Source organism: Geotrypetes seraphini, chromosome 3, assembly GCF_902459505.1.
Source record: "Geotrypetes seraphini chromosome 3, aGeoSer1.1, whole genome shotgun sequence".
Lineage (NCBI taxonomy): Eukaryota > Metazoa > Chordata > Amphibia > Gymnophiona > Dermophiidae > Geotrypetes > Geotrypetes seraphini.
In genome coordinates this window covers 296155371-296180900 of record NC_047086.1, presented here as the reverse complement: position 1 = coordinate 296180900, position 25530 = coordinate 296155371, and the positions used below count along the sequence as shown (strand labels likewise).

General features: G+C 41.8%; 1 long non-coding RNA gene across 1 annotated transcript in view; it reads right to left on the bottom strand.

The window, feature by feature from the left end:
• Positions 1–24992, bottom strand: part of LOC117356806 — a 49493-nt gene extending 24501 nt beyond the window's left edge. Inside the window, exon 1 of the long non-coding RNA XR_004538717.1 lies at positions 24893–24992. This is a non-coding gene — a long non-coding RNA (uncharacterized LOC117356806). The remainder of the gene's footprint in view (positions 1–24892) is intronic.
• Between the last annotated feature and the right edge of the window lie 538 nt (positions 24993–25530).

Genomic DNA, 25530 nt, shown 5'->3' with positions numbered 1-25530 from the left:
TAGGCACAGAGGAGCGCACATGTCACTCATAAGCTAGGCGCTATTTATAGAATCCTTAGGCTTTCTTGGCCTAGATTAGTGCACCTAAGCCAAAACACACCCATCATCTGCCTCTAAATGCATACCAAGCCAATCATCTGCCCTGTAATCATATCTACTTCCTGTTAATAATAATAACAAATGCATGAGGGGAATGTTACAGAAGAAAAAGGATTTAAAGGGAGGGACTTTAAGAGGGGTTGTAAGGGGAGGGAATGCGAGAGGGGTTGGAATTGCCTGAGAGATTGCTTCGGGTTTGTAAGGGGAAAATGCGAAGGCATCTACCAAGTTAAGCACTTACTGACTAATTAATTGCAATTTAATTGTTTTTTAATTGTAATTTTCAATTAATGGCACCAGTTAATGCTTTAAATATAATTAACCCCCTCTTTTACAAAGCAGATGCAGTTGCGGTAACTGCCTCGAAGCCCATAGGGATTTAAAAGACTTTGGGGCTTTAGCCACACAGCAGCCACTAGTGTGGCTTTGCAAAAGAGAGGTTAAGTTAGGCACCTAGATTGGCTAGACATGTTGATCTAGGCACCTAAATTTAGGCAGCATTTAGAGAACTAGGGCCTAAGGGCTCCTTTTACTAAGCTGCGGTAGTGTTTTTAGCGCGCACTGCAGATTAGCGTGCACTAACCCCCACTCTACGCAGAAAAACTAACGCCAGTTCAATGGAGGCATTAGCGTCTAGCACATGCGGCATTGTAGCATGCGCTAAGCGTGCACTAAAACCGCTAGCACAGCTTAGTAAAAGGAGCCCTAAGTGTGTTTTGGGGCTCAGTGCCCTTTAGTAAAAGGGTCCCTTAGGGAACTGAATAAAGTCCCTGCTTGTCAGGATTCAATTTGTATCTTTTCCTCAGAAAGCTTTAAATAGAATGACACTTAGCTGTAATTCATTCAATATCTTAGTTTTTCCTTACAATTTTTTGTTTTTCTCATTTCACTAAGACAATAATTTTATAACAGGTCACCTAGGTCAGGAGCCCAAATGGTTGCCTATTTTAAAAATCTACTTTATGTCAAGGAGGATTTAAAATAAAACTTGATTGACATCAGACTTGAGACATCTCAAGTTCCACTAGCATTTTACTATATAAAATGATCTGCCAATGTAAACCCTTTTCTGAAGTGCATATAGGAATTTACACCACCACATACTTATGTAAATAACAGTAAATCAAGACTAATAAATCCAGTCCAATCTGTTTGCATTGACAAAATGAAATGGTGACAGTCATTTTGCAAATGCGAATGTCTACAATATCAAGAAAAGTAACTTGGCAACATACACACATCCATGTGCTGGCACATGCATGTTCACATTTCATAATATGTGCCGGTACATAGATGTCTGCCATTTGGAAACATCTACTGTATGTTTCCTTTCCCAAGCTGATATTAATTTCCAATTTTATTTTATTTTTTGGGGGGGAGGTGGGGTTAAAGAAGTAATAAAAATAGACCAACACAGAGGGTATAATATGGGTTGCAGGACCTGAGGCAGCATGGTTTTACGAGAGGCAGGTCTTGTCAGACAAACTTGATTGATTTCTTTGACTGGGTGACCAAGCAGTTGGATATGAGAAGGGTGAAAGATGTAGTGTACTTGGATTTTAGCAAAACTTTTGACATGGTGCCACATAGGCAATTGATAAATAAACTGAGGGCATGTGGTATGGGCCCTAAAGTGACAAACTGGATTAAAAGCTGATTAAGTGGAAGGAGGCAAAGGATAATGGTAAATGGAGTTTTCTCGGAGGAAAAGAATGTTGTTAGTAGAGTGCCGCACGGATCTGTCCTTGGGCCAGCTCTTTTTAGCAACTTTGTGAGTGATATTACATGAGACGGGATCTGGTGAAGCTTGAAGAATGGTCTGGTAACTGGCAATTAAGATTTAATGCTAAGAATTAAGAGGTCATGCACTTGGGCTGCAAAAATCCAGGAGAAAGGTATAGTTTAGGAGGCAAAGTACTTCTGTGTACAGAAGAAGAGTGGGCCTTGGGGGTGATTGTGTCTGATGATCTCAGTGTGGCAAAACAGGTAGAAAATATGATGATCAAAGCCAGGAAGATGCTTGGGTGCATAAGGAGTGGAATAGCCAGTAGGAAGAAGGGAGGTGATAATGCCATTGTATAAATCTTTGGCGAGTCCTCATTTGGAATACTGTATACAATTTTGAAGACCGCACCTTCAAAAAGATTTAAATAGGATGGAGTTGGTCCAGAGGGATACTACAAAACTTTGTTTTTTGCATCAAAGTGCTAAGTTGGCAAAATGAACAAGAGTTCTGGGGGAGGGAGGTTATTTCCTTCAGCCAGCCATAGGGAAGAGAACTGAACTCCACATTTTGGCTAAGAACATAAGAATTGCCACTGCTGGGTCAGATTAGTGGTCAATCGTGCACAGCAGTCCACACACATGGCAGCCCATAGTTTAAAGACCAGTGCCCTAACCGAGCCTAGCTTTACCTGTGTACTTTCTGGTTCAGCAGGAACTTGTTTAACTTTATCTTGAATCCCTGGAGGGTGTTTTCTCCTATAACAGCCTCTGGAAGAGCATTCCAGTTTTCCACCACTCTCTGGGTGAAGAACTTCTTCCTTATGTTTGTATGGAATCTATCCCTTTAACTTTAGAGAGAGTGTCCTCTCATTCTCTCTACCTTAGAGAGGGTGAACAATCTGTCTGTCAACTAAGTCTATTCCCTTCATTATCTTGAATGTTTCGATCATGTCCCCCCTAAGTCTCCGCTTTTCAAGGGAGACTAGGCCCAGTTTCTCTAATCTCTCACTGTACGGCAGCTCCTCCAGTCCTTTAACCATTTTAGTTGCTCTTCTCTGGACCCTTTGGAGTAGTACCGTTTCCTTCTTCATGTATGGCAACCAGTGCTGGATGCAGTATTCCAGGTGGGGGCGTACCATGGCCCAGTTCAATGGCATGATAACCTTCAACGATCTGCTCATGATCCCCTTCTTAATCATTCCTAGCATTCTGTTCGCCCTTCGCTGCCACACATTGCACCGACGGCTTCATCGACTTGTTGACCAGTACTCCCAGGTCTCTTTCCTGGGGGGGGTCTCTCCGAGTACCACACCAGACATCCTGTATTCGTGAATAAGATTTTTGTTACCGACATGCATCACCTTACACTCATCTACGTTAAATCTCATTTGCCATGTGACGGCCCATTTCTCGAGCGTGTTTCTGTCACATTGCAGGTCTTCGCAATCCTTCTGCGTCTTCACCATTCTGAATAACTTTGTATCATCTGCAAATTTACTCACTTCACTCATCGTACCAGTTTCCAGGTTGTTTTTAAATAAGTTGAAGAGCAAGGGCTCAAGCACTGAACCCATGACGCTTTTCCAGTCCGAGTATTGTCCATTTATCCCCCACTCTCTGTTTCCTATCTGCCAACCAGTTTTTAATCCACATGAGGATTTCGCCCATGATTCCATGGCTCGCAATTTTTCGAAGTAGTCGTTCATGCGGGACCTTGTCAAATGCCTTCTGAAAATCCAGATATAAAATGTCGACCGGCTCGTCCTTGTCTATCTGCCTGTTTACTCCCTCGAAGAAGTGCAGCAAGTTCGTCAAGCAAGATCTTCCCTTGCTGAAGCCATGCTGGCTGGTCCTCATCAGCTCATGTCCGTCAAAGTGATCAATGATGCGGTCCTTTATCAGCGCCTCTACCATCTTGTCCTTTTGATCACTCTCTCCTCAACAATGAATTTCCTGTCCTAATAATTCTCTTTCTTCCTCCCCTCTTAAAGTCAATTCAATTTGTTACCTTTGCTTAATCTTCTGTAAACCGCATAGAACTTCACGGTATTGCGGTATATAAGCTGTTATTATTATTATTATTCTTTCCCGTTACCAAGGTCAGACTCAATGGTCTGTAGTTTCCTGGATCTCCCCTCGAACCTTTTTTGAAGATCAGCGTGACATTCGCCATTTTCCAGTCTTCCGAAATCCTTTCCGATTTGATTGACAGATTGGCTATTAGTTGAAGCAGTCAGCTATAGCCCCTTTCAGTTTCTTGATGCCATTCAGTCCTGGGGATTTATCGTTTTTAAGCCTATCAAGCTGCCTGCATACCTCTTCTAGACTGACCGTCATCCCTGTCAGTTTCCTATCCTTGTTTCCTGCGTATAGCCTGTCGGCTTCCGGTATGTTGCATATATCCTCTTCGGTAAAGACAGACGCAAAAAATGTGTTCAGTTTGTCAGTGATGGCTTTGCTCTCCTTTAGCGCTCCCTTTATTCCATGGTCACCGCTTCCTTCACTGGCCGTTTCCCCTTAACACAGCAACAACCATTGCCACAGGGGAGGGGCAGGATGAATCATTTCCAAGGAGGTTCAGGATACAGTTGTGCTAATTGCCAGTGAAATATGTTCAGTTTGGGCAGGGAGCAACAGTGATCATTGAAGGTGAGATAAAGTAGAGTTAGGGAGCTGTAATGGGGATTTCAACTACCTGACTCCCTGCTAACTACATTATTCCTAGCCTGATAATACATGTGGTTGTTAAGCACGGGCTTGCTGTCTATGTCTATCTCAAATTTCTGGTGACACTTCACAGATTTTGTGTCCTGACACACTGACTGAGAACCTCTGTTTATTACCATGCTTCAGTTTGAGTTCAAACCCCTATAAATTCATTTGTAAGATGGTCATAGCTGTGCAATCTCTTAAATGTAATTTATGTAAGGCACCCTGTAAACATGAAGTAAGAAATGTGTGTCAATTGTATTATTAAACTGCACCTATGGCCTGGCTACCCTGGACCACACTTGCTATCAAAAGCTAAGCAGTATCAGACCTGGCTAGTACCTGGAAGGGGACCATTGAACAATTACAGGTGCTGTAGGTTGCAGGGCTCTATGTTGGGCAGCAGCAACATAGTAGGAGAAAGCAAGGGCAAACCACTCCTGTACTCTGCCTTGAAACATTACCAGGATGATTCCTCACTGCATGCAGCCATGAGTCAGTGGTCAACTTGAAGGCATACACACACACATTATTAAACTGGTCAATATTTAATTGTGGCCACTGGCACTGAATATCCAGACCTGACCAGATTGGAGCCAGTTAGGTCTCTACCACCTCAGGTGAATATCAACTGAGACCCCCCCCTACCACAAGAATTTGATTCTTCTCCCTAAAATCCTTACATACACACACACACACCTTCTGTAAGCCCCCAGGCCTATCTTTCCAATCCCTGGTAGTTTAGGAAGAAGGAACAGCATCCATTTGCTCCTGTCCATTGCAGGTCTAGATTAAAAATGTCTGCTACTGACCTCTAGCAGCAGTACTAGTGGTAATGCCATGAGACTGCTACTAGAAGATGCAACATGGCCACCAACAGTCTGCCCTTCTCTCACTCCCTCTCCCCTGGGACCTATCTTAGCCTTCCCTTGTGCTCTAGTGGTACCTGGGTGCCAGCCAAGCTCCTTGCTGCTGACTAGAACTGCACCAGTATCTAAAATGGCTGTCATGACCCTAGCATTCATCTTGGAGTACTATAGTAGGAAAGTGAAGATGACTGCTAGAGGTCATGGTGGTATTTTAGATCCCAGCACAGTTGAATTTACAATAAACCTGGAAACTTTTCTATCATCTGGGTTCCACTAAACTACCAGGGAAGTCCCTGTTGGTCTCGGGGGGAGGGAAGGAAGGGTTGGGTAAGTTAAAGCCAGAGCTGCTTCTCATTGGGAGACCAAATTTAGGAGGAGGAGCTAAATACATTGTGACTAGGGGCGGGAATTTAGGATTATTATCTGTTATGTTTGGAGTATCAGGAGGGAGATTGGGTTGCTGACATTTGTGTTTGGGCTATCGGGAAGGAGATTGGCGTAGCTGACAATTTTGTCTGGCACATCTAGAGGTTGATCAGGGCTGTCATGTGGGAGGAAGATGGAAAAGTAGTATGGAGAGTTTGGGGAGGAGGGGTTGCACAACCACAGCAATGTCACATTCTGCTGTTATGATTCTGTTCCGTACAATGTTACATGCTGTGACAGACAGTTTGAGTTATTCCCATGCCATCAGGTACTGCATGTAATATGGTACCTGTGCTGCACTATTTGACTGTCCTGTGTGGTAAATGCACTTTAGTAAAAGGGCTCCTATAGAAACAGGAAAACCTTCAAACTAAATACGATTATAGTTATGTGTGGATGCAATACTTCATGTTGAATAATGCTTATATAACATATTAAGGGGGTTTCCTACCTAATGCAAATATTTTACCCCTGTGTAGAAGGAGGTGCTAATCAAATGTGGAACTGCAGGTCCCAACATGCACTGAGCTATGGAGCTCAGTGTTGAGTCACAGGGGTGGGACTCATAGGAGAGAGATATTTCTACCCAGGCTGGGTTCATTCTAGAAAGGTCCCCAATGGAGAAAGAGGAACTCTCAAGTTTTCCCTAGAGAAAGATGGATGCAGGCCTAGGGAAAACAGACTGGTGCCTGCAGGAGTTTGCCTGATGTAAGCCAAATTCATTCTATCTGTGTGAGGCAAATGATAACAAATAAAAATTCTCTGTATATTCAATTGTATCTTGGCTGTAGAGTATACAATATATGCTGACCTCTCTGGGCAAGCCAGGCTTGCCAGCCAAAGCAGGCTAGTCTACCACTGCTTACAAATGGAAAGTTGAATCATGACAAAGTACATTCAAGTTGCGTAAAAAATGAAAAAAATAAAGAGCCCTTTTTAGAAGCCGAAGTAGCTATTCTCCTATGGTAAATGCACTAAAGCCCATTCAATTCCTATGGGCTTTGGTGTATTTGCTGCTGGAGAATCACTACTGCGACTTTGTAAAAGGGTCCCAAAGTTAAAAAAAAAAAAGAAATGCTACAAGATAGTCAGTATTCTATCTGACTCCTTAAACCATTCTTGCTATTCTGCAATTCTGATCTGAAGCATTATGGTCTGTTCACACCATAATATAACATTTCCAAATGGATAACCAAAATGATACATACTTACCAGTAATTCAATCAACATATATAAATAATATTATGTAAAATGTAATTTTCAGTAAACAGGTTAAATTGAATTGTTTATTAAGCTACAGTGAAGGACAGAAAATTCATGAGATGCATCTTAATGAAATTCAAAATGGCTGTTTGACTATTGTGTCTCTGAGTCTCTCTGGTGATCAATTCCTTGCCAGCTACAATGTATCCAGTATCCTCATAAATATGCAAAGCGAAGTGATATACAGTAAACAGATCAACGCTTTCCAAACTTGTCCTGTTTAGTATTCAGAATACCCACAACTGTGTATGTATTTGTGTATTTGGATTTAATTTGTCTTTTTAGTGGCAGTTTAAGATAAGATATATATATATATATATATATATATATATTGTGGCGGGGCCGGGGGTAAGCCTAGCGCTGGCAACCCAGCTCCCGCCCCAGGCGTAAGGACCAAGCGCTCCCAGGAGGACTTCCGCTGGGAAACAATGAAATAATTAATGGAGGCTGCGTTAGTGGTAAAGTTCAGCTTTTCTTTTATTTCCCTCAGTTTACAGCACTAGGGTTTCAGCAGTCCCTCTGTGTTGAGGAGACTCAAACAAAACATACTTTCATACAGTCCAGCCTGATGTCCAGGCAGAAAAGCCAAAAATAAAACCAAAAACGTTTTCTCCTGATTTTGCTTTTTCTGTTTGAAAAATCGTTAGGAAGCTTTAGCGCTGTCCCACCTGAAGCCCAATGCCCCCCACTACCCCAAGCTCTCAGGGTAAGGCTAGGGAACTTTATCACCCAACCGTTTCAGACTGCTGTTAGTCCCCTCCCAAAGTTCCTGCTTCAGGGTTAAATTATATCGGGACTCTAAGTTCCGTGCAAGCTTTCTGAGGAGGTTAATTACAGGTTCTCACCTCCTTCCCTATCTTCACAGGCTTTCTTCTCAGGCTCTAAGTAAGTTATTCATACTAGTTCACAGTTAGACTAAGGGAGAAAGAACGCTACTTCCAAACATTCACTTTCATTCCCCTCCCCCATTCATACCTCGTTATCTGTGACTCTCCTGGAGATCCCATGCTACTAGATTGCATTCCATGTCACTGCTCTCAGATAACGCCCTTTCTAATTCCATTAGGGAATCACCATTCTCTGAGCCAGGGTAAGAACTCCCTTCGGGGCCAGCTAACGAACAGCCCTGTCCTGGCAGTCTCGCTACTTCCCTGCACTGCTGTTGAGGAGTTAGAAGTCTGGTCACTCGAGAGGGTTGTAAGACCAGCTGTGCTTTGGCTAAGGTCTGGGACAGAGACCTCTTGGCAGGCTCTATCCTGCTTAGTGCCGCCTGGCTCTTCCCTGCAATCCTCCTTCCAGTCTTCTCTCCAGTATTCTCCACAGTGTTCGTAATCTCCTCAGCCCTCCCCCTATTGTTTCCACCTGGGCTCATTTTATGCTGCAAGCCTAATCTCACTCTCCCTCTGGGTTCGTCCTGCTTGCTAGCCACACCCCCCTCATTAACCATGCCTTTGCTGGTTTTCTTTCTCAGAGGTTTTGTCACAGCTTTGCCCAAGGGATCATAAAAGGAATTATAGTGCCCTAAACTAGACGTTATGGTTTCTGTCCTTGCCCCTCTGCCTTGCCCTGCCTGTTGGCTCTTAGTGCTAGGCACAGGGATACTAGACAGTTTCCTGGGTTTAGGAATAGGGACAGCTCTTTGCAAGGCAGGGTTTAAAACCGGGTTTAAACTGCTGACAGGCACTTCCCTGTCACAATATATATATATATAGATATATATATAGATATATATAGATATATATGGATATATAGATATATAGATATATATATATATAAGCAATACTCCCTCTAAGGATGCAGTTTCTCATGTGAGTGACTAGTACTAAAAAAAAAAAAAAAATTAAATTATGTGAGCCACAAGTTCTAAAAACCAGTTTTCCAGATTTGCAAGTATTTTTCTGAGCGATTACATAAAATCTGTGAGCAACACCCCTAGAATGTATGAGCAATTGCTCATGTGCTCAGCTTAGAGCACGGGTGTCAAACTCAATCACATAAGGGGCCAAAATCTAAAACATAGGCTAAGTCACAGGCCAAATTTTTTATTAAGATACTTAGGGTTTCTTTTATTATGGTACACTAACTGATTTAGCACATTCTAAATGTGCACCTTAAAAGAACCTCTTAGTCTTAGAAGTATAGGGTTGCAACCTTTCCAACCCCACGCCGGCTCTGTGATGTAAACAAAATAAATTTTTTAAAAAATGACTTTTCCTCTCTCTTTTAGGTCCTAGTTCACACTGGCAGAATACACATTTCAAATCTGACATATTGTAATCACAAAACAGAAAATAAAATTATTTTGTCTACCTTTTGTCGTATGGCCATTATTCAAATCATGTTGGTCCCAGGCTTTGGTTATCTTCTTATAACTCACTTGCCAGGGTCTCCTGCCCATTTGTTGTTTCCTTCTTTCTCTGTGCTAACCATCCATCTTCCATCTCTGTCCTCTCCTTCCATTTACCTTCCCTCTCCCGGAGGTCTGGCATCTTTCCTTTTTTTAACTTCTCCATCTCCGCAGCTGCAGAGATGGACCCCACCAAAGCAGTTTACAATCTAAATAGGCAAAATTAGATGTTTTAAGGAAAGGCCTCTCTTCTGTCCCTTCTTATGTCACAATGCATTCCAAAATAGAGTAGACCTTTTTTAGGTTAACTAGAAAAATGGGTATTTTAGATACTCCTGTGTTTCACAAAATGATTTTGTTTTGTTGCATTATTTATTAGGCTTTTATTTTCCTGCGATTGCTATATAATTTGTATGTGTTTGCTATATTTTATTCTATTATTTAATCATTTGTTTCTTTGGCCAATAAATGCGATGTAAAATGTCAAATGGTATTTCATGAATTACTTTTATTTGTTTATACAAGTTATACTGTGAAGGTTAAATTAAAAAATAAAAAAAAAGGAAAATAAAAGCCTAACAAATACCAACTGAGTATCCCTACCCAAGCTCCTCCGCAGACCTGCCCAAACTCTGCCCCTGACCCCACCCCCACAATAATACTACTCAGTGTAATGCAATTTTTTCCATCCATTTTTAATATACATACAATATAATCTTAATACATAATAGTAGCCACAATAAAAAATAAAAAAATAAAAAAAATCCCAAAGCACACTGTATGCAGAGAAAATATTAATAATCATTTATATTCAGTGTTTTTTCAAAGAGGTCAAGGCAGATGACTGTAAACTATGCAACTATAGAAAAATAAGACAAATGTAGTGCAAAATATTGGCAGCAGATATAAATTCTCAAAACTGACACATTTTGATCACTAAATAAAAAATGAAATCATTTTTCCTACCTTTGTTGTCTGGTGATTTCACGAGTCTTTGGTTGCACTTCCTTCTGACTGCATCCAATATTTATTTATTTCTTCTGCATGTTTCCTCTCCTCCAGACCTCATGCCATTCTCCAACCAACATCTCTCTGTCCCTCCATGAGTCCAACTTTTCTTCTTCTCTCATCCCCCAGATCATGTGCACCATTTTTCACCACTACCCACAGCACCATGCCCATTTCTCCTTCTATCACCCCTCTCCAACACTATGCCATATCTCTCCCTCTATCGGTATGTCCAACATTCCTCCCCCTTGCATCTCCTTCAATCTGTTCCTCTGGTCCTTGACCACCATATCCAACATTCCTCCCTCTCATCCTTCTATTCCCCATGCATCTCTGCCTCACTCCTCTCTCTCTCTCCATGCCCAATTTTCCTTTCTTCCTTTCCCCATGTGCACCATCTCTCACTCACACACTCATGCTCAACAATTCTCCCTTTACTAAACTAAACTTTAGGCTTATATACCAAATCTTTTCATAGATGGAGCTCAGCACGGTTTACAGAAAATTTAAAAAGAATATAATAGGGATAGAGATAATATTCCCTTCCCACCTATGTCCCAAGTTAGTGCCCCCTTCCTCTCTCCCTTCTATGTCCAATGTTCATGCCCCCTTCCCCTTCCTGCCTTTGTCCTACCCCCTTCCTCCCTTCCCCGAAGTCAACCTGCACCGAAGCCTACCTGCCCCCCGCTGAAACCACCGCCGATTCCTCCCTGCAACCCGACACATTACATCCACCCCACCCCCGGGTCTGCTGCCGCATCCGCCGCAGCATATGACATGCTCCATCCAGTCATCCCCCGCAACTCCGAGCAAGGAATAGCCATGCACGTGCAGCGACTGCATGCTGCCGACCCACAAGCTTCTTGGCTGGCCCAGAACCTTCTCTCCAACTTCAGAATTGATGTTCGGGGGGGAAGGCTTGTGGGCCAGCAGCATGCAACCACTGCACACACCTGGCCCTTCCTTGCCCAGTATTGTAGTGGTGGAGGATGATTGGATGGAGCAAGTCGGGTGACGGCGGCAGACCGGGGGCTGTGGTGGATGTAGCATACCGGGTGGCAAGGAGGAATCGGCGGCAGTTTCAGTGGGAGACAGGCAGGGATAGATCCAGGGTGGTGGTCAGCCTTCGTACCCCCAAAAGGTGGCCCGCATACCACTAGGGCAGGGGTAGGCAATTCCAGTCCTCGAGAGTCAGGTTTTCAGGATATCTATAATAAATATGCACAAGATAGATTTGTATCTCAAGGAGGCAGTGCATGCAAATCCATCTCATACATATTTATTGTGGATTTCCTGAAAACCTGACCTGGCTCTGGCTCTCGAGGACTGGAATTGCCTACCCCTGCCCTAGGGAATGCATACCGCAGGTTGAGAAACACTGACAGATAAACATGATTTTATGGGACAGAGTCAACATGGGTTCATTTAAGGGAGATCTTGCTTCACTAATTTGCTTGACATCTTTGAAGGTATGAATAAACATATGGATAAAGGTGAGCCAGTTGATGTAGTGTATCTATGTTTTCAGAAAGCTTTTGTCAAAGTTCCTTATGAGAGGCTTCTGAGAAAATGAAAGAGTCATGGGATAGGAGGCAATGTTCGGTTGTGGAGTAGGAATTGGTTATCAGACAGAAAACAGAAGGTAGGGTTAAATGGAGATTTTTCTCAACGGAAGAGGGTAAATATAGGAATGACGCAGGGATCTGTTTTAGGACTGGTGTTTAACTTATTTATAAATGATCTAGAAATTGGAATGACAAGTGAGGTGATTAAATTTGCAGATGACACTAAACTGCTGTTAAAATGCATACAGACTGTAAAAAAATTGCAGGCAGAACGTATGAAATTGTATGTGGACAAATGAAAGTGTGGCACACTGAGAAGAATAACCCAAATCACAGTTAGGGTTCACCTTGGGAGACCATGAAAACAATTGTAGACAATATGCTGGTAAACAAGACTAAGAATGTTTAAATGCCTCTGTATCGCTCCATTGTGCAACCTCACCTTGAGTATTGCGTTCAAGTCAGATCACCTTATCTCAAAAAGGATAAGGCAGAACTAGAAAATGTTCAAAAATGAGTGATCAAGATGCTAAAGGGGATGGAATAACTGTCGCATGAGGAAAGGCTCCAGAGGTTAGGGCTCTTCAGCTTGGAAAAGAGATGTGTGGGGAGATATGACTTAAGTCTACAAAATCCTGAATGGTATAGAATGGGTACAAGTGGATTGATTTTTTTTTACTCCATCAGAACTTACATGAGGGAGATACTTTTAAAGCTAATAGAAGAAAATATTTTTTCACTCAGTGAATAGTTAAGTTTGGAACGCATTGCCAGAGGATGTGGTATGAGCGATTAATATAGCTGTTTTTTAAAAAAAGATTTGGACAAGTTCCTGGAGGAAAAGTCCATACATAGTCCACTATTGAGATAGACATGGGGTAACTCAATTCTTGCCCTGGATCAAGAGTTATGAAAAAAATAGAGAGAGGTATTAGTTAGCATTGTAGCCATGATTGTCTTGAATGGCCTCAAGCAAAGGTTGTGGTATGCATGCAAGGACAAAATAGCCTTGGAAATTTGGCACCAGAGAGGAGATTTATAACTGGTGTATGTTTGTTCAGACCACCTAAAGATAAGAAACCTGGGACTGAATTAGGATTCCCATAGCAATAAATTCCCATAGTAATAAATAGGATTCCCAAAGTAATAAATTACCTATGAGAATCATCAGATATTTTCACATTAGGAAAAGTACAGAAAACCTCTATAAAAAAAAACAAACAGACAAGAATCTGTTTTTCTGACCAGAGAGAAAAGCGTCTGACTCAATTTAGCATGCTGTCTCTTTCTCTCTCTGACTCAACGTTTTTGGTTTTACTTTTAAGAAATTTGCTTTTGAATTGTTTTGTAACAAAATTGTTTTAAGAGACAGAGCTGCATGCATGTATTAATTTTGTATTCACTTTAAAAATTTTGATTTACCAAAGAAAAAGATAAAATAAAATAAAAAATTGACAAAAAAAGACTCTGAGTTCAATTTTTCTGGAAAGAAATATGCTACATAGCCAAATGCAGCACTGGTCATTCAGTAGTATGGAATTTTGCTACTATTTGTGTTTTTGCCAGGTATTTGTGACCGGGATTGACCACCGTGGGGGTCAGATAGTGGGCTAGATAGACCATTGGACTGACCTAGTAAGGCTATTCTTAAGTTCATATCAGCATTTCCCAGTCCACAATCTTAATTTTTTTAGGCCCAGCAACACATAACTCACATCAACATAGTCATCACTATAAACAACCTGCAATACAGCAGTGAATTTCAGTTGGAAGGATACCTTTAACAGTCAGAAATTATAGCACAGCTCCTTGCTTAAATTGCACCAAGTGCTCACTGCATGCTTTCATTTCACAAGCAATATCCAACCAGCCTCAACACAGACACTTTCTGTGAACTGAAGTGAAGGTATAGATGTCAAAGAGCAAGTGAACCTGCATAGTGCATCGTTTCTGCCCTCTGTTGATGAATTATGGAGGTGGAGGCATTACTTTTCATTTAAGCCTCAAATTTGTCAGTTGGTCTGTTTGATTTGCTGCTTATGTCCCATTTCTTTTCTTTGCATCTCAGTGGTTGTACAGAGAATAACTTTTTTATTAACATAACTTTAGTAATGGGCACTAGAAGAACTACAATTTTTTCTATTTTGGGACCCCAGCTTTGGAACAAGCTACCAATTTATTTACGCGCTGAAACCTCTTTAGAAAAATTTAAAAGCAAACTAAAAAGCTACCTATACAAAGATGCATATGAGTCTCAGATTAGATAACTTTTTTTTTTGTTTTTCTATTAATAATCTTAGGATGAAATATTTAACTTTAACCAGATCTGTATAAAGGTCATTGATTTTCCTATTTACTTTTAGACCAAGTCTTATCTATTAAAAAAGAAATTTAATAATCCTCCTGATGCTGTTCTTCCCTAAATGTTTTTCTAAATTTTTTCTTTTTTTAAACAATTGTAATTTATCCCTGCCTTCCTTATGTATCACTAATCAATTATGGATAAAATTGTATGTTAATTGTTTCAAAATTGTATGTTAATTGTTTTAAAAGGTTTTTTTTTTCAGTTCAAGAAGTTTTTATTGAAATTTTTTATACAAAACAGAAGAATAAAGTATACAGTACAAATTTGTCTGTCCGCCCAAATTGTTATACGCATTGAAAATATTGAAAATACTTGATATTGCGTTCACATCAAAATTTCAATAAACTCGAAACTTGTAAGATGGACTCGTTTTTCATGGTGACTTTAGAAAATAATTTAAAATGGGCCCACTAGCTGCATTCTTTTAGATGGTTAAACAAAAAAAAAAGTTGCCAATAAATTAATAATTACTTATGTATAATTGAGGTGAAATTATCCCCCTCTTTTACTAAGACGCAATAGTGGTTATTAGTGCAGGGAGCCGTGCTGAATGCTCCGCGCTGCTTCTGACGCTCATAGGAACTTTGACCGTTGGGAGCAGCGTGGAACATTCAGTGCAGCTCCCTGCACTAATAACCGCTATCGCGGTATAGTCAAAGGGGGGTAATGTTATTTTTGGAAAATAGTAATTAATTTTTCATTGTATTGTACATTTTCTTTCTCCCCCCACCCTTTCATCATTTTCTCCCTTGCCTCACTCATGGCTTCAACTACCTTGTAAACCAATTGCAGAACAATCTGAACCAAAATGTATGATGAACTCTGTTCAGTCATTATGAAAACACTAGGTGCAACCATATCAAATACCATGTTACTTCTATTCAAACTGAGAGCAGGAGCTTTGAAAACATGGAGGAAAAATAAAGCTAATTATCTCTTTAGAAATGGAAAAGGACGATTCTAATTATGTGGCTTGTTTTCCATGTTTGTGAATTATGCAAACATATTGCTAGTATTAGTGTTTAAATCTTCTCTGTAGTATCTTTAAAACTGCTTCACACTAAGTTTTAAATAAATTATATGATGACTGATAATTTTACAGTCCCAAGTCAGTTAATAAAATTATTGCTTAAAGTAAGATAAATGAGGACTGTATTAAAATCAGACTCTAGTAACAGAATATTTATTTACAAACCAAAAAAACAATAAGAATATCTCTGCATCCTCTAATAAAACCCTAAGGGCGCATGTGCACTTAGGACGGTGTGTTCCGTGACAGTATATGTCATCCCTCCGTGCCGAATTCTATTTTCGAACCTGGACGCAGGGAACATGCTGGCGATTCCCCCCTTCCGCCCTCACTCACTGTAAGGCCCGATGTCGCCGCTGTTGCTCTTCGTTGTCTGCCCTCCTCTTCAAAGCAGCCTGCTGAGGATCGCCGGCTGTAGCAAACCTTGCAGGCCGCTCTCCACCTCGGTAGCACGTTCCTTCTTACGCAATCCCACCCCTCGGGATTGTGTTACCGAGGTGGAGAGCGGCCTGCGAGGTTTGCTACAGCTAGCGATCCTCAGCAGGCTGCTTTGAAGAGGAGCAGCAGCGGCGGCAGCGGTTCGTTCTGGTGGACCAGAAGAGACCAGGAAGCTGGGTTTGGGAGCAATACAGGCAAGCATGGGGCCAGGGCGAAAGGGAAAGGGGGCTGCTTTGGGGGGGGGGGTATGCTGGGTGCAGACAGCAATCATGCTTTGCTCTGGGATGGGGAGGGAAACAGAAGGGGGCTGCTTTGGGGGAGGGAGGAACAGAAGGGGGCCATAGAGCAGGCGGGCATGGCACAAAAAGGGGCCAGGGGGAGAGGGAGAGGGGGCAGACAGCAATCATGCTTTGCTCTGGGATGGGGAGGGAAACAGAAGGGGGCCATAGAGCAGGCGGGCATAGCACAAAAAGGGACCAGGGGGAGAGGGAGAGGGGGGCAGACAGCAATCATGCTTTGCTCTGGGAGGGGGGAAACAGAAGGGGGCCACGGAGCAGGCAGGCATGGCATGGCACGGCACGGCACGGCACAACAGAGAAATACAGGCAGGGGGCCATGGAGAGAAAAAGAGAGAAAGAGACATCTATTCTAGCATCCGTTAATGTAATGGGTTTAAAGACTAGTTAGAATAAATAAATCTCATTCTTTCCTTCTTGTGCTGGAAAGATGAAGCATCCTGAGACTAAACCAGTGATGTCATATACATTTTGTTGCTGCTGTAGGTTGTTATGGTAACTCTCAATGAACCTGTGGCAACTTCCCAGACTGTTAGCATCTTCTATACTAGTTGAAGCAATGGGGGGGAGGGGTTGCAATTCCATAAAATGTATATTCATTTAGGCGCCCTAATAATAGGAGGCTATTCTGCCCTACAGTGGCAAAAAGTAGTGTTTCAACAAGATAGGCTCTTACATATTTTGTCATTGCAGGACAGTATTTTACTTCCACTGAAAGACAGGAGGAAAGACAGTTTTAATTCCACTGAAAGTAATGGAAGTAAAACCCGGATGTTTCAATCCATCCTCCTTTTTCTGGAGCCGTATGGTAACCCTAGTAACAGATAGCATAGTAAATTTAAACAAGATAGCAAAACATATCTAACAGCAAACATAATATGATAAAACATGAAATGGTGAGACATAGCATGGCGAGTACAGTTCGGCAAAACAGCATGGCAAACAGTTTTACAACACAAAAAAAAAAAATGTAGGTAAATAAAAAAGTTAGTATACAAATATTAAATTAAATGTGTGCTCAGTGAAATCAACATCAAAAATGCCACTGAAAGGCTGAAAAGATGTTTAACATCATAGCACACGCCCTCCCTACCTCCATCAAACAAGCATACTATACTGTATATATGTACAGTGTTGAAAGATAAGAAAAATACTTATCTCAGATGTTTCTCCACTGTCCTGTACATAAAGGCGATAATAGAAGTGCCATGGTGCCTTATCAGCTGGCAAGCCCATATCCCCAAATATTCTTTGTGAAAAAAATAAAAAATAAAAAAATCACATCAAAAATAGTCCATACATACTCCACATCCACAACAGTAAAATCCAAAATAAATGTGCATGCCACTGTGCTTCCTAAGCATGATTAACATAGTATGGCATGACAAAGTGGTAAAGCAAACCTGCTTGACAAATATAGCATGGAGGACATGGAACGGCAAACATTGTGCAGCAACCATGGTATGCGAGATTCTAGCAAGGCAGACAGTGTGGGCAATATGGCGTATAATATGGTATTTTGTTCTGGTTGTGGTGGTATTTGTTGTGCCCAATCCTCTCCATTGAAATCAGTGCTGCAAGCCCTATAATGCACCAGGATGGGGTGATCAGAAAACCAGGACTGTTCCAAAAGCTCTAGCCTGGAACTTGTTACTGTAATTTGGCATCTCTGTAAATGGAGGAATATGCATAGGTTACAATATTCTTTAAATTACACACATAAGTGAGAACCCTACATATGCTCTGCCTATGTATATGCTCTCCTTACACTCCTACATGCTCTTATAGAAGAGAGCTTTCAGTGCTTTAAGTACTTGCCTAAGTATCAGTATTCTATAAATTATAAGGTGCAAAGAGAACATAAAGATAAGCACCAAATTATAGAATTTCCTTTCATTTTTCTACCCGCCACATATAAAAATAAAAAAAATATATAAAAGTATGCAGTGCACAACAGTGGTTCATAGTAAAGTCTATAGGGAATATAAACAATTATGTATATGGTATATTTATATAAAATGGAGCCTATGGGGCTCATGTCAAAACATATAAATGTCCAAAAGTGTCCTATATCAGCACTTGGATGTCCTAATGACCAGAACGTCCAAGTACTGATAATCAAAACCACCTTTCTGGACATCTAGTGAGGTGTCCCAGCCTATGTGCATCCAGAGCTCAGAGGGACATGGTAGAGGCGTGTTATGGGCGGACTTCGTGCAGGCATAAGGGCAAGTTAGACATGAATGTCTTGCAGCACTATAATCGAATATTTTGCAAGACGTCCGGGATAGAACTTAAACGCTCAGAGCTAGACCTGTTTTAGAAGTGTCTTAAGTTCCACAAAGGTGCCCAAACTGACCTGCATGCATCAAGGTATGCAGGTGGCACCTATATAGCACAGTGATCACTGACCTCCTTCCACCACACAGAAATATGAGCAAAAAGGTACATACCTGGCTCTAGAACTGCAGCATCTGGTATAGGTAAGTCTAGTAGAGCATCAGGTGTGTAGAGTTACCTGGTGGGTGGGCTAGTGAGCAAACTACCAACCCACATAAGATATTTATTAATTTAGATTTTTATCCCATCCTTCCAGTAGCTCAGAACGGCCTACAAGCAAACATTCACAGTGGAGTACATTTGGACAATACAAAGACGATACAGTAGTTTAAGTACAAGGACTATACTGCAATTTAAGTACAGGTTAAGAAGAGAGGGGAGAAGGGAGGGGGAGTTTAGGGGGGGCACTTGCTGAACTTCAGGAAGGCAATAAAAATTTACTTCTTCCCCTGACCCTCTATGAAAGTGTGACAATCAAATTCCCCAAATCTTCTGATAAAGCGCCCGACCCTCTACCGTCTTGAATCTAAAACACTATGAGGGGCATAATCAAATAAAACATCTAAGTCCCCTTTTGGCCTAAGGCCTTAAACGTTGAAAGTAGAAGCAGGAGGGGCCTGAGGCTACTGGGCCTATTCCGGTTGGCCTAGGTGCCTCAGGCCCCACCTGTGGGTGGGGTTTGAGCCGCCTGGGCCAATCAGGCCCTAAGGCCAGCCATTCAAGGGATGGCTGGACTGCTGGATGGACGGGCTTGGCACCCGTCTGTCTGGCCAATGATTGTAAGTTGCAGGGGGGTCTCGCGGGTCGGCGAGTGTCTGATTGGAGGTTCGGGGGGGAATGCGTCAAGGGCAGGAGGGCCTGGGATCCCTCCTGCCTGTATTTTAGTGGGGGTTGGGCTCCCTCCTGCCCGATCTTGTAGGGGGGTGTCGCATGGCCAGGAAGGCTTGGGCTCCATTCTGGCACGATTGTTATCGGCAGGGGGAGGGTTCGAGGATCGCTGGGGCAAGAGGGCTTGGGCTCCCTTTTGCCCCAATTGTAGTCGGGGAAGGTTTGGGGTGCCGCGGGGCAAGAGGGCTTGGGCTCCCTCTTGCCCCGATCGTTGTAGGCAGGACCAGGAGGGCTTGGACTCTCTCCTGGCCCAATCGGATTGGGGGGGGGCGGGGTGGATCGCTGCAGGAGAGATGGGTCATCTCTCCTGCCACGTTTGGCAGCACTTGGTGGTATCGCTGTTGCGGCAGGGGAGATGAGGCATCTCTCCTTCCCCGATGGTCGCGGTGGAGGGTGGGTAGATTGCTGGGCCACTGAGCTGATCGCGCCAGCCGCCATCAGCTTAGCGGCCCTTTTTTCAGCACTTATACCTGTTTTGACTTGATCTAAGTCAAAACATATAAGTGCTGAGTAGGCAACCTGTCAAAAGGTTTGGTTATACCTGCTGTACGCTATACCACCTCCCGCCCTTTCACCTCCTCTAAAAACGCCTCTTTTCGCTCTATGCATTTAGAGGCAGGGGAAAGGCCTAAGCTGGTTTTAGATACGTCTAAAACCAGCTTTGATTATGGGTACTTGAAGATCAGACATTTTGATCGTTCAAGTACCCATTTAGGCCACTTTTTAGCCTTTTTTTTTTTTTTTTTTAATTACGAGCCCTTATGTGTTTCGTCCTATGTCTGACTTTGCAATGTTTTCTCATACAATATTCTTCCATACTCTGCCATACTATTTGCCACCTTTGTCCTACTATACTATACTCCATATTTACAATATTATGTTAGCCACACTGTCTACCATGCTTTAATCTCTCATGCCATGTCTGCCACACAATGTTTCAATGTTTGCTGTTCCATGTCTTCTATACTACATATATTTCATTACACGTGCTTGCCTTACCAATTTTGCCAGGTTGTGTCATGCTATGTTACCTATGCTTTGTATTACTATGCTTCCCATACATTTCTCACCATACCATGTTTGACATATTATGTTTTACCATGCTTTGTTAACTACGTATTGTCATCCCTGTCAGACAATGTTTGCCATGTTATCTCCTACATACTATATCTGAGAGTGTGGCACAGGGGTTGGAGCTGCAGCTTCGGTACCCTGAGGGTGTGAGTTCTGACACATGTTGCTCCATGTGACCCTGGGCAGATCACTTGGTCTCCTAATGCCCCAGGTATATTAGATAGATTGTGAGCCTGCCTAGACAAAAAACAAAAAGAGAAAACTGCAGATAATATGTACAAGATGCAAGCCGTGTTTATTAAACCAAATATAAAATGCGGTAACTATTGTCCCTTTTTTTTTTTTTTTTACAAACCCTGGGACTCGACACGGTCCGTGTTTTGGAGAACATGCTTTCTTCAGGGGTCCATTGGTTGTAAGGGTTAAAACAAACCGCAATGTAAATTAGTAATAAGCAAAACGCCTGTATTTGAGCAATCAATACAATCCAATTGCACACCGCAAAAGCGAAATGCTGGACAGACAAAGAAAAATGTTTGAATACCTGAATAAATTCATGTAAACCATTCTGATCTCCCCTGGGGGAACAGTATAGAAAATTGAATACATAGAGGAGGACCGTGGCCCATAAGGCACTCTAACCACAACATCTATGGTATTAAGTATAAGCTCATCAAAAGCCACCCAAACCTTACTATACTACTATATAGGTGCCACCTGCAGACATAAAGGCTATAGGGTTGCTACACAGGTGGGTATATACTTCCCCCTCTCTATTCACGGTTTCAATGTTCACGGTTTCGATTATTCATATTTTTTTCCCCAGCCCCCCCCCCCTAAAATCACTCATTGGCAGCCCGCATCGAAAAAAACTGGCCCCGGGAATTAGATCGGTGCAAGGAGGTAGGCAAGTAGAGGAGGCAATCGGAGGCGGAGGGGTACGATCAGCCACCCCAGGTGCATGGACCTTACTTGGTGGTCTAGCGGTGATGCGGGACAGGAGCGATCTTCCTACACTTCTGCCCTGTGCAGAGCCGGGCTGTGAGTTCCCGTGGTCTCTTGAGACTACAACAGTATTTCTGTTCACATTCTATTCAAAGTGACAGAATTTACAATTTCCTGTTTGCCCCAGGCAGCAATGTATGTGTCCAGTAGTACTATAAAAATTATCAGTAATATTGAGCCGTGGTGGGTCCTTTTTTAAAACATTAGCCTAGAGGAAGAATGGGGCAGAGGCAGAGGTAGAACAGAGTGGGGCTAGGGGCAGAACGGGGCAGGGCCAGGCATCCTCTTTTTTTCATAGAAGAAATCTGACAACCTAGTCCCGAGTATTTGATCTAGGATCACTGAAACAGAACCTTTTGTGCAATATGTACTGTATAAGGATGTGGAAAAATATACTTGTCGTTTACAACATATCCAGGAGCAAGAACTATTTCACTGTGAAAGGAAGCAGTCATGGAGCAGGTTCCCTTATGCATTTCTTTGTGAGATTCAGTGGGTAGGCACAAAGCTCCATAGACAGGAGCATTGGAAGCTCAGCAGAGAGACAATACCCATAGAATATGGACCTCACAGCAATGATTGGTATCACAATTAGATTACAATTCTGCAAGTGGACCCCTTTCTTTAGGCCCCTCAATGCAATGTGGCAACAGCCTATTCTTTAACAGCATCCAGAGGTGCCTAGAACTTTTGAATATGATCCTATTAGTAAATAGCACTGTATAAGGCATAGTTTTAATACATAGCCCCTCTACTATACAGGTAGCAGATTCTTTAAAAATATTATCTCAGTCTGCTGCCTTTAAAAAAGCTTTTGTTTTACTCATCAATGGCCTCACATAGTTGGAAGTTGAAAATTAATTTAACAAAACCATCCAGAGATGCTTAACTTGTGATAATATAATGGGTCTTAGCTGGAAACAAAAGGAGGTTAATAGAAACTACTGCAAACCAAAACAAGGATATAACAGCATATTACACAAAATGCATAAATGCAGTTGAATTTAGCCAAGTATGTACAATTCAGTCGCTATATAAAATTTGTTCAACCAATACAATTCCTTAAGGAGAATTAAAAATCAAATATATATTGTGAACGGGTAAGACCTGGAGTGGATTAGCTAGAGTCCTAACCTGGGTCATCCAAGCCTCAGCCAAGTGGTTGAATGAGGCACGGAGGATAGAGGGGTGTCTGCATCAAATAAAAAGATCCATCAAAGGTGTTTAGTGTTAATTATTATGTCTTTATTTTCTGGCTTATACCTTGGTGAAAAGAAAAACAAAACACAAACTTGCCCTGGTGGCTAAACCAGGCTCCATAGTTGTACAGTTCACAATCTGGCTTTTCATTTTCCACCAAAACATGTGCTTTCATCAGACTATGCTCTGCCAGTCCTTAATACAAAAAACAAAAGATCAAACTTTCAGTATCAAAGTCCTGGAACCAGCTGGGACTGCTCAGCCCATTGTACGTTAAAATAATAGAAGGCCTAGTGGCACAATACCTCACCGAATATCTGGAAAAACATAACCTACTCCACCCCTCACAATCAGGATTCCGAACTAACCATAGTACAGAAACACTACTTGTCACATTACTAGATACAGCCCGACAACACATCAGTAAAGGAAAAAAAATGATATTAATACAATTAGACCTCTCCGCAGCATTTGACCTAGTTGACCACACCTTATTACTACAAATTCTCGACGCCATAGGAATCTCAGGCAAGGTCTACAAATGGTTTCAGGGGTTCCTCAAATCTAGAACCTACAGGGTAAAATACAATGATATCAAATCAGAACCATGGACAAATCCCTGCGGAGTTCCACAAGGATCACCTCTCTCACCTACGCTCTTCAACCTCTTTATCTCCTCCCTAGGAGCCACTTTAGATACCCTAGATGTCACATCTTTCAGCTATGCTGATGACATCACCATAATCCTCCCCTTCGACCCATCAGAGACCACCACCACAACAAAGCTAGAAACAACCTTAGACACAGTAGAAAAATGGATGATGGATCACAAACTAAAACTAAATTCTGAAAAAACAAAATTCCTTTTGCTCGAAAAAGCCCAAACTCCTACCATCACTGAACTGAAAATCAAAAATACCAAATACCCAATACAACCCGAACTAAAACTCCTAGGAGTTACGATAGACAGATGTTGCACAATGCAGCCCCAGATCAACAAAACAACCCAGAAAGCTTTTCTAACCATGAGAAATCTCCGTAAAATCAGAAAATTCTTTGACCAAGCACAATTTAGACTAATCGTCCAATCCTTAGTCTTAGGTCTGCTGGATTATTGCAACTCCCTATATCTTCCTTGTCCAGCCACTATGATAAAACAACTCCAGACCATACAAAACACCGCCCTCAGATTGATCTACTCACTCAAAAAATATGATCACATAACAACTGCCTTCTTAGACTCTCACTGGCTACCCATACAAGCACGAATCCAATTCAAATTCCACTGCCTGATATTCAAAGCATTACACGGCTCTTCCCCCTCCTATCTAAACAACCGCTTAAACCAAATCTCCACCTCAAGACACAGAAGAACCTCGAACCCTTTCACCTTCCCCCCACTCAAAGGCACACAACGCATGAAAATGTTTGACAACCTTCTGGCAACACAAGCAGCAAAAATCAACCATTCCATCTCCAATCTTATGACAATATCAGACAACTTCAAAACATTCAGAAAAGAAATCAAAACCCTGCTTTTCAAAAAATTCATCCAAATATCTTAACCCCTCCTCTTTTACCTCCAGAAGATTCACCTACCTTCAGATAACCTTCCCCCAAATTACCCACCTTAACACCTTCCAATTAAACAAATACCATAAATAGATTGTAACCTACCCTCTCTAACTGCATTCCATATGTATTTTTCATACAGTTCTTCACTGTCAGTTTAATTTCCATCCTATAAGTTCACATAGAATTTTTCTTTTTTCAACCATCTTTATTTTCTCTTCTTTATTCATTTCCAGGTACTTTAGTTAGATTGTGAGCCTTCGGGACAGTAAGGGAATTTTTTAAGTACCTTCTTACTTCTCATTTATAATCTTAATGTATATTTTCTTCAAACCGCTTAGAACCTAACGGATGTAGCGGTATATAAGAAATAAATTACATTACATTACATTACTTCTGTGTTTGTACAAATTCAGAACACAATTATTCCAACTCTTCTGTTAACTTTAATTTAATCAGAAGGGACTCTACACCCTTCTGTTATTAGGGTTTGTGAGGCAATTCCACCTTCCCAGAAACAGCATATGATTTCCCCAAGCTTTTACTCACTAAGCATGGCTTCTGGCAAACAGGATCTACAGGTTCCATTTCATAATCACTTGTATACATTTCTTATGGCATTTCTACATCCAAAACAGGGTTGCCTTCAGAAGAATACTAGCAAGATTCAGACCTGAAATTTTCTCCCTGTTTCCTGTGAGAAATGCTAGCTTCTGTCCCCTGGATTGCACTGGTCTTCCTCTTCCCAAGTGTTCAAGCAGGCTGAAGGTTGGTGGCTACCCTGCTGGCCTAGAGACCACATCCTTTTCTCTAGCCTTGTGCTGATTGTCTCTAGAAACACCTGTAGTTCTCTGGTGCATTGCTAAATGATCCTGAATAGCTTTCCTGCTGACTAGCCCTGCCCCCAGTAGAGCTGATTGCAGGAGCAATCCCCTTTGGGGATTTTGCTATCACCAGCCTGGTGCCTGCTGGTACTTGTAGTTCTTTGCCTTTAGCATTCCCTACACTAGAACTAGGCAAGTACTTTATAACTGGGTCACTTTTGGGCTGCCTTTCACTAGGGATAAATTCTGCAGGCCAGTATCCCTAACCTGCCTACTTCTAGGAGCAGGTTTAGGGATAGTTTTAGAGCACTGTAGGGTTTCTTCCAGCATGACAGGACTCTCTCCCTGTCACAATATATACAGAACTCTTTAAATAATAAATACTACATTTTATGGAGTTCTTTTTCTTTTAATTATGATTTTATTGCAAACCACTGAACTGTCATAAGCTTCGGGGGTATATTAAGTTTTAATAAACAAACATACT